Below are 15,078 nucleotides of genomic sequence, written 5' to 3'. Positions count from 1 at the left end.
CTAGTTTTCTGCCCCCCAAGGGAATTTGTAAGTTGTTCCCTTGTAAGTTTCCAAAAGTCCCTCAAGAGAATTTTGTTGCCAGGCATGGTGACTTGTGAAATATTGAGATGGCTCCAGTGTAATTAACACCTACTCTTTGACTAATATTTTTTTTTTAGTTTTTTGTCTTTTATAATTTTAAAATTATAAATAATAATGGAAAAATACAAAATACAAAGAATAGAAATAGAATTACTTTGGCAAAAAAGCCCAAACATAATACCAATAGTGATAGGTGCAATCCCAAAACATCTGGAGTGCCACTTGACATGATTAGCATTGACAAGATCACCACCAGTCAATTGCAAAAGGCAGCTTGACTTGGAACAGCTTACATCCTGCAGTGATACCTTTAACACAAGCAAAAACAGCATCTGCCTATCTCAGGTCCTTGGAAAGGACTCAATGGGTAGATATGAATCCCAAATCCAATGTTAATATCTGGCTCATTGTGCAGCAAACCATAACAATAGTAATGCTTGTTTGTATATATGTTTGTATATGTTTTTAGCTTTGTTGTATGCCATCCAGAGTCCAGAGATGGATGGCCATATAAATAGGATGGATGGATGGATGGATGGATGGATTTTAAATAGAGTTTCCTGGACTTTTCCTTATGAAAGGTTGAAAGTGAAACCATCTTCCTTTGGCAGGGCTCTGAGTACTGATGGGTTTGTGTAGTAATTGAAGTTCAAACAGTGTAGCTATTTCAAAGTCTTGGCCATAGCAGGTAATAGCACTTAGCACTTAGCTTTACATATCACGTTATGGAATTATACAGCACTTGTGAAGCATTTTTCAGAGCCAGTAAATTGCCCCCAACAATCTGAGCCCCTATTTTACTAACCCTAGAAGGATGGAAGGCTGAGTCAACCTTGAACATGTGAGAATCAAACTGCTGGGAGCTGGCAGAATTAGCCTGCAATACTGCATTCTAACCACTGTGCCACCATGGCTCTAATACAGGAGTCTTTAAACTTGGCCCTTATATGACTTGTGGACTTCAACTCCCAGAATTCCTCAGCCAGGCATGTTGGCTGAAGAATTCTGGAAGCTGAAGTCCATAAGTCACAAAAGGACCAAGTCTGAAGACCCCTGCAGTGCAAATTTTAATGACATACTGCAAAAATCTCTTTTTCTAAGATGTTGCTGGTTGGCTGTTTTCTGGTTTTAGACCTGCTTTGTATAGAAAGAAAATTTTGAGACAATGACTGAAGTTTTATGATTTTTGGTATTGCAATAGTCATGTTTATTTGTATAATGCTTCTAGAAACATGAGTCAAAATAGAATAGGGATTGAAAAGATAATTGGCATGGGTCTGAGATGAGAATACAATAAAAGCAGGAAATATAAATGGTAGAACATTACTTATATACCCAAGGGCATTTGGTGGGAAGGGAAACAGATTATATTGTAGCCTCAGTATGCTACTGGAAATGTTAGTATAGGTAATTGGAAAAGTTTATGCTACTGACAGCCCTTACAGCCCAGGATATCTGCTGCCATCAACAGAAGCCTAGAAAAGTCAGCATATTGCAGCCATCCCTTTAATGAAATGTGGAATAATGATGTGTGATGGGGTCCCTCAAGGGTTCGTGAGACAGAGAAGCAGAAATAATGAGACCCAAAAATCTGTCATAATCCCATGACATTGCCTTCATCTTGTCCCCAGCTTGATGGAAGCAGCATAGGGACTGCCAATGGGAATAGTTAATGTCCTGCTGGTATGGTTTTCTGCCAAATCAAGGATGAGTGGAAATCAGTTTAAAGGGGAACAAAATCAATGTACTGCAAGCATCTTTAGATCGTGGCATTAATCCTTTGGAGAGCCAGATTGTACTTCCCCAAACTCTTTCTTTCTGCTCAACATCCTCGTTTTGAATAGATCTTAGAGATTCGATAACACTTTGCTTCCCTTGTCTTCTTCTTCCTTATTGCATTTCTTTAAAACCATTTTTTCCTTTACTCAAAAAGTTTGACATCCCTTTCCTAACAATTTTTTCAGATCAAAGGAAGATGGGAAGGTCATCACTACTCATTTCTACATCTTTAAAAGTGAAACTACTCTAAAGCTCTTATACGTCCATCCCATTCTTTTAAGTGGAATTTACTCTTCAGTAAACGTGGTTACAACAGTGGCTGGCTAGGCTTACTTGGATGTAAATCCATTGAAGGAGATTGTAGTTCTGAGTATAATTTGTTGGATTTTCTTTCATTTTGTAATAGTTCTTATCAGAGATCCTAAAAGTAGGGACTATGTTTATCTCCTTTTCCTTTTCTTCCAGTTCAGCTGGCCTCTTTGGTGTAAGAAAAGTTTTAGTTACTTCCTTTTGAAGGTCATCACTGAAAGCTTATTGTTTCCCATAAGATGCACATATACCATTAGAGCATATAGTTTTTGCTTATTGTTTTTATTCAGTTTTTTTTTAATTTTATATATTTTTATTTTTAACCAATAAGACAAAACAGAACAAAACAAAACATAACACACATACACACAATATATATATATATATATACTCCTCCTTTTTTTACAGCAATTACATAACGGTAATCTAATATTTACATTTCCCCCTTATTCTTCTTTAGAATATTTGTCCTTATAGCCCCGTTATTTCTTATTTACATTTTTCTTCATGTTCTACTTCTTACTAAGAAATATGGTACTTAATTTTACATATAATAACAGCGGCAAGAATAGCATATGCATAGTGCTGGAAAAATGAGAATATACCATCAGAGGAAGAAGTGATAAGAAAAATCCTGGACTGTGCTGAGATGGACAAATTAACAAAAGAGATAAAAGAAAAGGAAGACACAAAGTATTATATAGTATGGAACAAGTTGTATGTCTTGTTGGAGACTAGAATTAATAGAGGAGAATAAATATGGAAAGGTCAAAAGTGAAAATATGTGTATAATAATGTATAATAATAATAATATGAATTATTCTTAGTAAGAAATAGAACATGTTTTTATTCAGTTTTTAATTATTAGCTGCCCAGGGTTATTTATTTGAGTTAGGAAACTATATAAATTTAATAAATAAATTAATATGGCCAAATTGACCGTATACAGTAGATACTGTGGGTGGTTATACCAAACCACAATGATCATTGTATTCCATAAAACCACACCAATTTTTAATTTCCGGTTTAGTGCTTTTCTCTGTTCTTCCTCCCAATCATTCTTGGGTGATCGTTTCCCCCCCCCCCCGCTCAGGGTGGATTATAATTGTGCCTTACAGCTTATCTTGATAAATGTGTGCTTATGTGTCTTTCTCTGTGTTATTATTCCTTTCTCATGCATTAAATCAATTAAGTTAACTTTGGAAATAAAATTTAAAAAATCAAGATAATCTAAAATAACTAGCAGAATCTCTATAGGGTTTCACATAGCATTTCTACCAGCACTTCATAAACTTTCTAACTGGTAGAATACATGCAATCATATTTTGTATTGTTAATACAATATTTTATTGCATGTATTTTATATTAACAATATTTGTTAATATTATTTTGTATTTGCATTTTGAGACAGAGGAGGGATGAGCAAAAAAATACCATGACTATTCCAGTAGTACAGACTTCAAGCAGATTTGCACAAGATGTGAAGGTCATCTCAGCTACTCAGCAAAAATAAGCAGGAACCTATGTAGGGAAGATGCTGGAGGCAGATGATCACTTTAATGACAATGGCAAAGGCATCATTTTGCACTGTGTGGGAAAAAGTAATGATATTCTACCAAGAAAAATATATGAATAGAAAATTCATTGACTGATGATATAGTATTGGATAATGGGCCCAGCAGGTCAGATGGCACTCAATGGGCAACGGAGAAAAAGCTGAGGATCCCTTGTAGTACCAATGGTATTTATGACATGGATAGATTAAAGCTTTCAGGATCTCTAGTTGCTGATGCTGCCATGCAAGAAAAGAAAATTTGAAGTTACAAAGACAGAATTATGATAGGTACAGAGAATGAAAGAAGCATGAACATGAGAAAGCTCAGCACACTGAAAGTTGAAATGAATTTACTGTACATTGTCATCTTAGGTATCAGTGAACTGAAGGGAAGGCTTCAACCCCCAGTGCCATTTTGGTTGCAGAGCTCAGTACCAACCTCAGATCTTATACAAATGGGCAGCCATAACAATTGAAATTACAGATTAAATAAAAAAAATATTTATGGTCCCATCCAGTGATCCTTTAATATGACAATAAACTAAGTTTAAGCTCCCATAACTGATGGAGAAGAGATAGTTGACAAGTTTTATTGTCATGATTAATCTGAAATCAACAATATCTGCTGCTTTTCACTAAAGACTGGCATGCCAAAATTGGAAATACTAAGGAGGATAATGTTGTGGCCCATATGGCCTATGAATCCAAAATGAATGCAGAATGACTTATCAATTTCTGTCAATCCAATTATTTCTTTATTGCTAACACAATCATCAAAGAACTAAAGCAATGCCTATGTACGTGGACATCACCTGATGTCTACATTTTTGGTACAATTAGTGGCTAGTGGCTAACAATAGAACAGATCTCATTCTTATTATGTACAAGTTCCATGTTAGGCTAAAGTGGAAGAAGAATGCCATTCAGTTTACACTATATGATCTTGGGCATATATATGCATACTGTACAGCCAACCATTTTCAAGGAGAACATCAGGAATCATTTTGAGGTCCTGAACCTCATTGATAGGGAACTAGAAGAACTGTAGATTAAACTTAAAGTTAATTGTGAATGAAAAAGACTTCCAAAGATCAAATAACAGAAGAAAACAAACTATATATCAAAACAGCAGTGGAAATTGAAAAACAAAAACAAAAACCCAAAACCCAGAAAGAAAAACAAAGTCAAGACAGACATTAACAAGAATGAATTTAACAAAGAATTACAAATAAATGTTAGAAGAGACAAGATTTAATATTACAACAATATCTGTAAAGACATAAAAGAGGGAACCAGAAAAAAACAGTCTTCTAAAGCAAGGCTTTTCAACCAGTGGTACGGGTACCACCTGTTGTACATTGGCACCTGGCAGGTGGTACATGACCATCCTAGAAAAGTGGTGGTGGGGGAGGGGAATGAGCTGAACCGGTGACAGCACCGCACAAGCCTGAGTAAGAGATGGCTGGAGCTGCAGGGCTGTCAGGGCTCAGCGGAAGTGCCAGGATCAGCACTTCTTTGGGACTGTCAGGGCTCAGCAGAAGTGCCAGGATCAGCACCAGGCTCCAGCTGGAGCTCGGCGTTGATCCTGGCCCTTCTGCTGAGCCCAGAAGAAGCGCCGATCACCTGGAATGTTGCAGCCTCTCCAGGGTCTTGTGATTTACATTCAGATACTTGGCAACTGATTCATATTTATGACGGTCACAGTGTCCCAGGGTCATGTGAAGTGACCAAAACCTGCTGCAACCACCCTGCAGTCGGGGGGAATAAAAACCAAACACCCCCCACCCCACCCCCGCTGCCAATCCTCAACAGAAATGCTCACAACAATGAAAACCTCAGACAGGAGGAAGAGCGCTGCTGGGTGGGCAGGCAGGTGCCTTGCTCGGCTATGGCTTGGGAGGCACTTTTTTCAGTGCCATTGTAACTTCAAACAGTCACTAAGCGAACTGTTGTAAGTCGAGGACTACCTGCACTTTATCACTTTTTTGACTTTTTTTGGTCATCAAGTTTTTGACACCTTGTTAGGCGACTGGTGGTACTTGGATATTGCCATATCCTAAAAGTTGTACAATGGGTGAAAAGGTTGAAAAGCCCTCTTCTAAAGTTCTCTGAACTTAGGAAAAGGTTCTCACTTCAAATTATGCCCCTGGACAGTTAGTAATTGATTCAAAGAAGATCAAACAAAAATGGAAGGAGTATAGTGAAACAATAGAGTTGTCAAGAACCCAGATATCTTAGAAAATATTTCCTATTTACAGGACCTATAGTACTAGATGTTGAGGTGAGATGAACACTTCAGTCATTAAATATCTAAATAAATATGGCAAGCAATAGAAGAATCAGTTAAAAAAAAACCTATAGTAATTCATTAAATATCTAATGGCAAGCAATAGAAGAATCAGTAAAAATTCTAACCAAACTTTGCCAGCAAATATGAAGAACATCACAATAGCCAAGAGAACAGATGAAAACAATCTACATAACAATATCAAAGAAATGAAACTTACAACATTTGAACAGTGTTGAACAACAGCTTTGATTTCACACACTAATTATGCTTGGGATAATCCAATGCAGATTAAACCCCTACATAGAAAGAAAGATGCCAGATATTTAAGCTGACTTTAGAAAAGGCTAAGAATTATGAAACATCATTGCTGATGCATGCTGTATATCGAGAAAGCCAGAAAATAGCAAAAAGAGGTCAAAGCTTTACTTGATTATAGAAAGGCCTTTAGTTGTACTGATCATGTTCAATAAATAGAATATGGTTTTAAAAAATAGGAATCCTTAAACATCTCACTTGGCAAAGAAATGAGACAAGACTACATATTTCCCCTTATTTATTCATCCTGAATATATATTGAGGGATTTGAAGAAATTTAGCATGGTTTTAAAATTAGAAAGAGAAGCATCAATAATTTGCACTATGCTGATGATATTTCTCAGATAGCTGAAAATGCAAATGATCTGCAAGCTCTAATAAAGAAAGTCAAGGAGCATAGTGAAAAAATGGCACTAAAATTAAATATAAAGAACAAACTAAGGATAACAGGTATTACAAACAGCTTTAGAACTGGCTAGGAAGATACCAAAATGGTGGTTAGCTTCTACATTTTAGGATCATCCATCAGCATAAAGGAACAAGCATTCAAGATATATGTCCTAGATTAGCACTTGGAAGAACAGCAATGAAAGTCTTGGAAAATATATTAAGATATAACTTGCAAAAATCAGAACTTTGCAGACAATATGGAAGTAAAAGCTGGACTTTGAAGAAATAGGATAGAAACAGTATTAGTGCTTCTGAACTTTAGTGTTGGAGAAGATACCTGGAAACACTAAGGGTGACCAAGAAAACAAACAAATGGACCATTGAATAAATCCACACAATATTCTCACTCAAAGCACAAATAAATAGACTTGAATTATCAGATTTAGGAGACATTATGAAAAGACATAACTCTAGGCAGTTATGCTGGAAAGAAACAATAAGAGGGTGACCAGCAATAAGATCCTGGCTGGTATAGGGTCTCCTGCTTGAGCAGTGGGTTGGACTAGAAGATCTCCAAGGTCCTTTCCAACTCTGTAATTCTGTTATTCTGTTAAGGTGAATAGACTAAGACACAGTAGTGATGGAGATACCATTGGAAGATCTGAAGGATCAGGTTGGGGACAGATCCTTCTGGGGAAAATCTATCTGGGTGGTTACTAAGAGTTGACATTAGGTTAATGGCACATTATTGTCATCTTAAGTCTAATGAGGTGCTGTGGGTTGAAAAACTCCCATTCAGAAGGATAATGCTAGTTAGAAATCCTGGAATCTGTATCCAACATATCTTCAGGATACTAGTGTGGAAATGTGGTCTAAATATTTATCCTTTGAAGGTTATACTGATGTGAGTACATATATTTTTATCATTGAGAACTTTTTTAAGCTCATAGTTATATGGATCTCCATAATCCAGCACTTCACATACTTTTAATAGAGGAATATTTGTATGGAAGCTGAAACTGGAGCATTGCGCCAGAATCAACAAAATGTCCAGCATGTGCACGTTCAGTTATTAAACACAGAAGTGTGACATTATGTTCATTACTGTTCTTTGTAATTTAGCTTCAGCCATCACTTATAGATGTCCATTATTACCTATTGTTTTTTTCAGTGCCAAGAAATGTCACTGCTTTCTTTGTACGTATTTTGAAAGTCACTTATCCAGGCAAGCACAGCATGTCATGTGTGCCCTTGTTTCTTGTTAACTGTTGGTTTTCCTTTTTGTCCAGACATTAATTAAAAAGTAGAACTACATTCCATTCCCCAAGTTATTGTTGTTGTTAATTGCAAAGTCGTGTCCGACCCATCGCGACCCCATGGACAACATTCCTCCAGGTCTTCCTGTCCTCTACCATCTTCTGGAGTCCATTTAAGCTCACGCCTACTGCTTCAGTGACTCCAGCCAGCCATCTCATTCTCTGTCGTCCCCTTCTTCTATTGCCCTCAATCTTTCCCAGCATTAGGCCCTTCTCCAGTGAGTCCTTCCTTCTCAATGGGTGGCCAAAGTATTTGAGTTTCAACTTCAGGATCTGGCCTTCTAAAGAGCAGTCGGGGTTGATCTCTTCTAGGACTGACCGGTTTGAATGCCTTGCAGTCCAGGGGACTCGCAGGAGTCTTCTCCAGCACCATAGTTCAAAGGCCTCAATTCTTTGGCACTCAGCCTTTCTTATGGTCCAACTTTCACAGCCATATTTGTTATTAAATATGTTATTTACATATGTGTTATTAAATATGTTATTATATATTTGTAATTCATACATTGCAAGCTGAATCCCAAAAAGACAAACCATTTCCAAATAAGTTCCAAAGGTGCTTTTTCAGGAGGCAACTGGACTTTCTTGTTTTTTCTTTGAAGATGTTTCATTTCTCATCCAAAAAGCTTCTTCAGCTCTGAGTGGATGATGGGAAATGGAAGGATTTATATTCCTTGCAGACAGCTGGTCATTTGTATTCTTTTGGAGACTTGGATGACTGAGAATCTCCATAGACATTTCCAAATAAGAATCTGATTGGATATTTTGCATCAAGTTTTCTCTTGATTCTCTTCAAGAAGAATTAACAATTTGATAAACAAGGAAGTGGGAAATGTGGGGGAAAAAAACAGATCTGACACCATAATTCTCCAATCTTCAGGTCTAACTACCCATCCAACACTCTTTACAAACCCTTTAATAATTTTTAATTTTGTAAAATGGTTGACCTACAGACAGCACATCTTGAAAAATAATTGGATTCCTTTGAAAAACTGCCTTGAAAATGAAAAAACTCAAGTCTCCATATTTCAGAGGCTTTGCTTTTTCTCATGCTGACCAGTTCTTCCAAATACTATCATAATACATATATACATATTAACCACTATAGTGTGCTATAATATTGCAATTTTTACTTTCACATTTGGCGTGTTTCAGTGTTCTGCAGAAAGAGAAGTATTAATAATGTCTAGAAAAGCTCATGTTCTGTTGATTGCCCTGATTCAACATTGGTGAACAAATGTTTCTTTGGAAGTCCTAATCTAATGATCTTATTGGACAAATAATCCACAAATGTAGATAAAGCTGGACTAACAAAAATATTTCTGGTTCTTTTCTGTTAAAAAAAAAGACAGAAATAATTTTGTTACACCAACAGAAAATAGAAATATAGGTAGTGAAGTAGGATTTGTTTTGCTGAGTCTCCCTACCAGATCATATTCTAACAAGGAGACTTAAGTTCAAATTTTCTTTAAGCTCATGCTGAACCCTCACCATTTTGCTTCCTGTTGGAAAAATGGTTTTAATAATGTTATAGGAGACACACACACACACACACACACAGAGAGAGAGAGAGAGGGGGGGGGAGAGAGGGAGGGAGATATATTATTTAAAAAAGTGTGGTAATGAAAACATTCAGAGATGATGAAAGCTATAATCAAAAGTTTCTAATGATCCAATCATTTCTGATTCCTGCGGTGTAATTTATGGGCTGTATTGCTGTAATGTATATCCCTGTTCTCCTCAAGCACAGAGAAACAGAGAAGAAATAAACTGTCCTTTGAGGTTCTTTTCTGAGGTAAATATGTCCTAAGGGCTGTTGAAATGATTTTGAATTTATATAGAGATAAACATGTATTTGTAATGTGAGTGGTATACTGCTTTGTATGTTGCCACCCAGATCCCTAAATTGCTCTTATTTTTTTATTTTATTTGATTTAATTTCTATACCTACTCATCAGATAAGTGACTCTGGGCAATGTACATCATAAAACATAAAAACTATTAAAACAGTACAATATGTACCGTAAATGCCAGCATATAAGATGACTTCTGCGAGCGCTGAAATAGGCGCCAAAGACGGGGGTCATCTTATACGCCGAGTCGTCTTATACGTCGGAAATACTGGTAGTTTCCGGCGTATAAGACGACGTTCTAGAAATGCGGCCTGGCTATAAAGACGGGGGTCGTCTTATACGCCGGGTCACCTTGTACACCGGCATTTACGGTATGTATGTATGTATGTATGTATGTATGTATGTATGTATGTATGTGTATATGTATGTAAAATTGTTACTATGGATGTAGTAAAGCGCCAGGAAACAGGCACCTTAACTTACCTGGATTTCCAAGTCTATGCACATAACCAAGTCTTCATGGCCTTATGAAAAGTCAACAGGGTTGGAAGAATATTCCAGAGGGCAGGAACTACAGCAGAGAAAGCACATCTCTTCTTTGGCATCAAAAATGTGACTTCCGCCTCTTTAAATGGTTCACCAAACATGCTAAAATATGAATATTAATCAATTCCATAGTTATAGGTTAATTCCCAGGATTTACAGAGTACTTGGACAAGAAAATAACACAATAGCTGATATGTTGCAATGCATGGAGGTGCAAATGAATTGACAAATGCATTTTAATCTGATTTAATTCACATGTCAGTAGGCTTAATTTTATTTATCCTGGCCAGTGTCCTAACTCTCCTTCTGTCCCACAGGTTATTATTTTATTACTCTCCTGAAAAAAAGGATAGGAAAACTACCTCCTTCATCTGATGGTAAACCAGCAAAAATCAGTAACATAATCCTTCAGGGTGCCATAAAAACAGGGCTTGGAAGCTAATGCAAGCTGCCAGTTCTGAATTTTCTACCTCTGTGCTATGAATATGTAAGCCATTTCATTTGAAGTTTACTATTGTTTTGAAATTGAACTTCTAATGTACTGCAATTGATTGGCAAAATATAGCAAAAAATTGAAGCCATCTTTTTTTAAAAAAATAAACTTTTCCCAAGTTTAATACTTAGTCACAAGTACAGATTCTTATAGATGCTGTTTACAGAAATTTTCAATCTTTTCAAAATATATAGGTCATGATGAAATGAATCTAATTGCTTTGGGCTAAAGTATAAGCCTGCAAAGCAGAACTAGAAATTGTAAAACCTTCTCTAAGAACAGCAGAAAAATGTTTTGATAAGTGAACACATCACCATTTTGACTTTTATGAGCTCTCTTTCTCACAGAGATTCCTAGATAAATATTTTAATTTTGACAAACATAATATCAGGTCTGATGGAAAAAAAATCTGAACATATATTTTCAGATATTGAGGGAGGGAGTTCTCTCAAAACACGAAATGAGAGGAGGAGGAGGAGGAGGAGGAGGAGGGGGAGGAGGAGGAGGAGGAGGAGGAGGAGGAGGAGGAGGAGGAGGAGGAGGAGGAGGAGGAGGAGGAGTTAAATGTAGGTGTTTATAAGGAGGATAATGACATTTTTCACATTAGCTATCAAGTCACGTTCCGGTAAACATATTAGAAAATAAAAGAAATTGGGAAGTTTGGTAGCAAAACAATGAATGAATAAGTCTTTAACAACCCTTTGAAGTGACAATTATCCTAAAAAAAGTGGTCACACTTATGAGTATCCCCTTAGTTACGTGATCAGAATTTGGCTGCTTGGCAAATGGCATGTATTTACAGCAGTTGCAATATCCTGGTGTTACATGATCACCATTTGCAACCTTCCCAGCTAGCCTCTGACAAGCAAAGTCAATGGGGGAAGCCAGATTCACTTAACAGTCATGATGATTTGCTTAATGACTATGGCAAAAAGGTCATAAAGACAAGCATGGCTCCCTTCTGTCGCTCCCTTAGAGACAGAAATTCTGGTCCGATTGTGATCGTAAGTTAATGTAATACATGATATTAAATCAGACAGACCCCATTCTTTCAATTTAGAAAATGAAAGGTATTCATTCAGAAATAGATATACAAATGAATAAATGAATGGATGTGTGTTTGTGTATCCATATGTCCATGTCTATATCTGTGTCTCCATATGTAACAAAGGCACAAAACTACTAAGATTTGGCTAAAGCAGCTTAACAAAACTAATTCAAGAAAATTCTGTTTTTAAAATAAACTACTCAACGTATCTCTGAAGAAATCTAGAATATGTGCACATTTGCTTGAAAAATCAAAGATTAAGAGGAATATCCAATGTTCTTGCCTAATGACAGAAATCTGATCAGTATTCAGATTCCTCGGGAAATGGAAATAAAATGTGGAATTTCAATATGGATATCTTGGGTGTTTTTAACTCAGAATCTCCATTTTTGGAAAAGTGCCATATATCTGCAGCTATAATAGATTAGCATTTGACTCTAGGCATTCTGCATCAGGATCCAAAAGTGGTAAATAGCCATCAATATTAATAACTATCAATAGCCTGATCCTCCACGAGCTCGTCCAGTCCACTTTTAAAAGCATCCAAATTGGCTGCCATTACCTCAGGTGCTGGCAGCAAATTCTGCATTAACTTGGTTCTGTGTAAGAGTATTTCCTTCTGCATTATTTTCAGTGATGAGCTAAAATTTCATACTGTGTGAAAGAAAAACAGCAATTATGTGCCCCCTCCATGATTTCCCATGTAAGTCCCTTCACCTTCCTTCATTCTGAGCTAGAAAACTCCAATGATGTAGTTGCGCCTTCCATCCACCTAATTATTTCGGTTGCCTTTTTTTTCCTGGACATTTTCCAGCTGAAGTTACTAGGAGTAGAGCATAATACTCCAGGAGTGACCTCCTGATAGATTTGTACAAGAGCCTTATTACACAGGGATTTCTATTTTCAATCCCCCCTCCTAATAATTGTAAAGAAAAGATTTTCCATTTTTGAAGCAGGTGCACATTGGGTTGACATTTTCATTGAGCATGACTCAGTTCCTATTAATGTATAAGTGAAAGTTTTGTAATTTTTACATCAATAGGTTTTGCTTTACACTTGTTAACACTAAATTGCGTTTGGCATTTTAGGGGTAGGCAACCTTGGCACTTTTACGACTCGTGGGCTTCAACTCCCAGAATTCCTGAGCCAGTTGAAGTCCAAGAGTCATACAAGAGCCAAGGTTGCCTACCCCTGGCCATTTTGAAACCCCCTTCACCCCAGTGAAGAGATCCTTTAGAGCTTTTCACAATGCCTTTTTAAAAATTTTAGCATATTGAACTATGTATGATTTGTACAGTGATTGTATTTTCTTGGAAAAAATAAAGGACGATCCTGACAAAGGGGAAAATCTGGAAAAGGTTCATAAGGATTTTTTTAAATTGATTTTTTATAACTTTGCTTTACAAAGGAAAATTCAAGAGCAAAATCAAGAAAACAAATAATTAAATCTTTTTAAAAAGCTCTCTGTTTCAAAGGGCTGTCCTTTATAATAGGGGATGTGTGGTTACTATAATCATCTGCAGACACAAACTCCCCGTTCAAACCCAACTTCAGAATTATTTATCTTAAAGTTAAAAAGCACCAATTCTGATATCAGTTATAGAAGACCCCACTGTGTACATCTTTCCAGTGTGAAATTGCCAATTTATTCTTACTATTTCCTATTTTATAACCAGCTGAGAGAGATCATGGCTAAGGTTTTTTTTTTAAAGTTTGAGAAGAAAATATCTGTTGTTTTCATTTATTGAAGCCTAGAATATTAGTGAGAACAGACTTACCTTGGTGGAAGTCATGTTTTAAATTTTCAGCTGGGCTCCTTCTTCAGTGTGTTTGCTTATTTTCTTTTTAATAATACTTTTCAACAATTTCTCCCAGAAGAGATGTTAAGATAACTGGCCTTCTTCCATCTAGCTCCTACTCTTTGGAAATAACTCCCACTCAAAGTACATTAGGAAACTGATCTCTCAAGATTTAAAAAAGGTCTTTAATGCTTCTTTTTCAGGACTTTTGTGTAATGTTGGAAGAATATTGTTACCCTATTCCACTTTAAATAATGGCAGAGTTGGGCTTAGCTCATGGTTATAAAATTAATAGAGTTGTATGATTTCTGTTATGGCCTGTTTGTATTACTTTTTGATATAAATATATACCAAATAAAAATGCCACAATTACTACTATGTTTATTACCCTCCTTGCAGACCTGGAGAACAGATGCCAATGTTGAAAAGAAGTTGCATATTTTATAAAAAGAAAAGCAAATTGAAAGCTGTTAAAGCAGGGGTCTTCAAACTTGGCCCTTTTATGACTTGTGGACTTCAACTCCCTTTGTTGAAGTTTGTTTGCATGCATACTATCTGGATTCAGGGATTTATTATTTTTTAGTTTGTCAGCCTCATTTACAATTTTATTACTCATTATTTCTATATCTTTCTATTCCTCCAAGATTAGAAGCACACAGACATACATTTCATACTTTTCTCTGACATTTCCTTTGTCTGGTACTCCAACGGCTTCTCTGGCAGTTTCAATTTCCAAATGTATTCGAAAAAGTTTGTGGTTTCTCTAATTATTTTCAACTCAAAATATTGCTTCTGCTTCATTTATTAATTTGATTGCACGTCTTTCTGCAGAGTAGATGTTCCTTTTTGTTCTCCTCATTTCTATCAGATTTCCATATGGTCTATGTGCCTGACTGCTCATAGCAGGTTCAGGACACATTTTTCCCAAGCCAAAATTCCTTCTGCCTGTTTCATAGTTTTGTGCTCGAAATGTGACAACTCGCCACAGCCAACTTGCCATAGCCAAATCTCCGCTAACAATTTGCCATAGCCAATTCACCGTGGCCAGCTCACAATGGCCAACTCACCATGGGACAATTTGCCACAGGAAAATGTGGCATAGGACAATTCAACAATAAAATTAATTTTTAACTATTTTTAATTTAAGTCATTCACATTTAATTTTGTCCCTCCTTTTGCATCCTTTCTTTAATGACTCTATTTCACCATTTCTTCGATATTATCAACTTTTATCCTGTGGCATGTTGTCCTGTGGGCAAGTTTGGCTGTGGCGAATTGTCCCATGGCAAGTTGGTTGTGGCAAGCTC

The 15,078-nt window shown here is 36.5% G+C and overlaps 1 long non-coding RNA gene across 1 annotated transcript; it reads right to left on the bottom strand.

Moving 5' to 3' along the window:
• Window positions 1-3,439: 3,439 nt before the first annotated feature.
• Window positions 3,440-13,805, bottom strand: LOC120310189. Its single transcript, XR_005557291.1, has 3 exons — window positions 13,751-13,805; window positions 10,369-10,533; window positions 3,440-3,756 (listed from the first exon to the last, which is right to left on the bottom strand). It is a non-coding gene; the product is annotated as an uncharacterized LOC120310189 (long non-coding RNA).
• Window positions 13,806-15,078: the final 1,273 nt, after the last annotated feature.

Source organism: Crotalus tigris, unplaced genomic scaffold (assembly GCF_016545835.1).
Source record: "Crotalus tigris isolate CLP2741 ecotype Arizona unplaced genomic scaffold, ASM1654583v1 scf7180000018132.25964210502:946417, whole genome shotgun sequence".
Classification (NCBI taxonomy): domain Eukaryota; kingdom Metazoa; phylum Chordata; class Lepidosauria; order Squamata; family Viperidae; genus Crotalus; species Crotalus tigris.
Note: the sequence above shows the minus strand (reverse complement) of the source record. Positions and strands in the feature narration are given on the sequence as shown.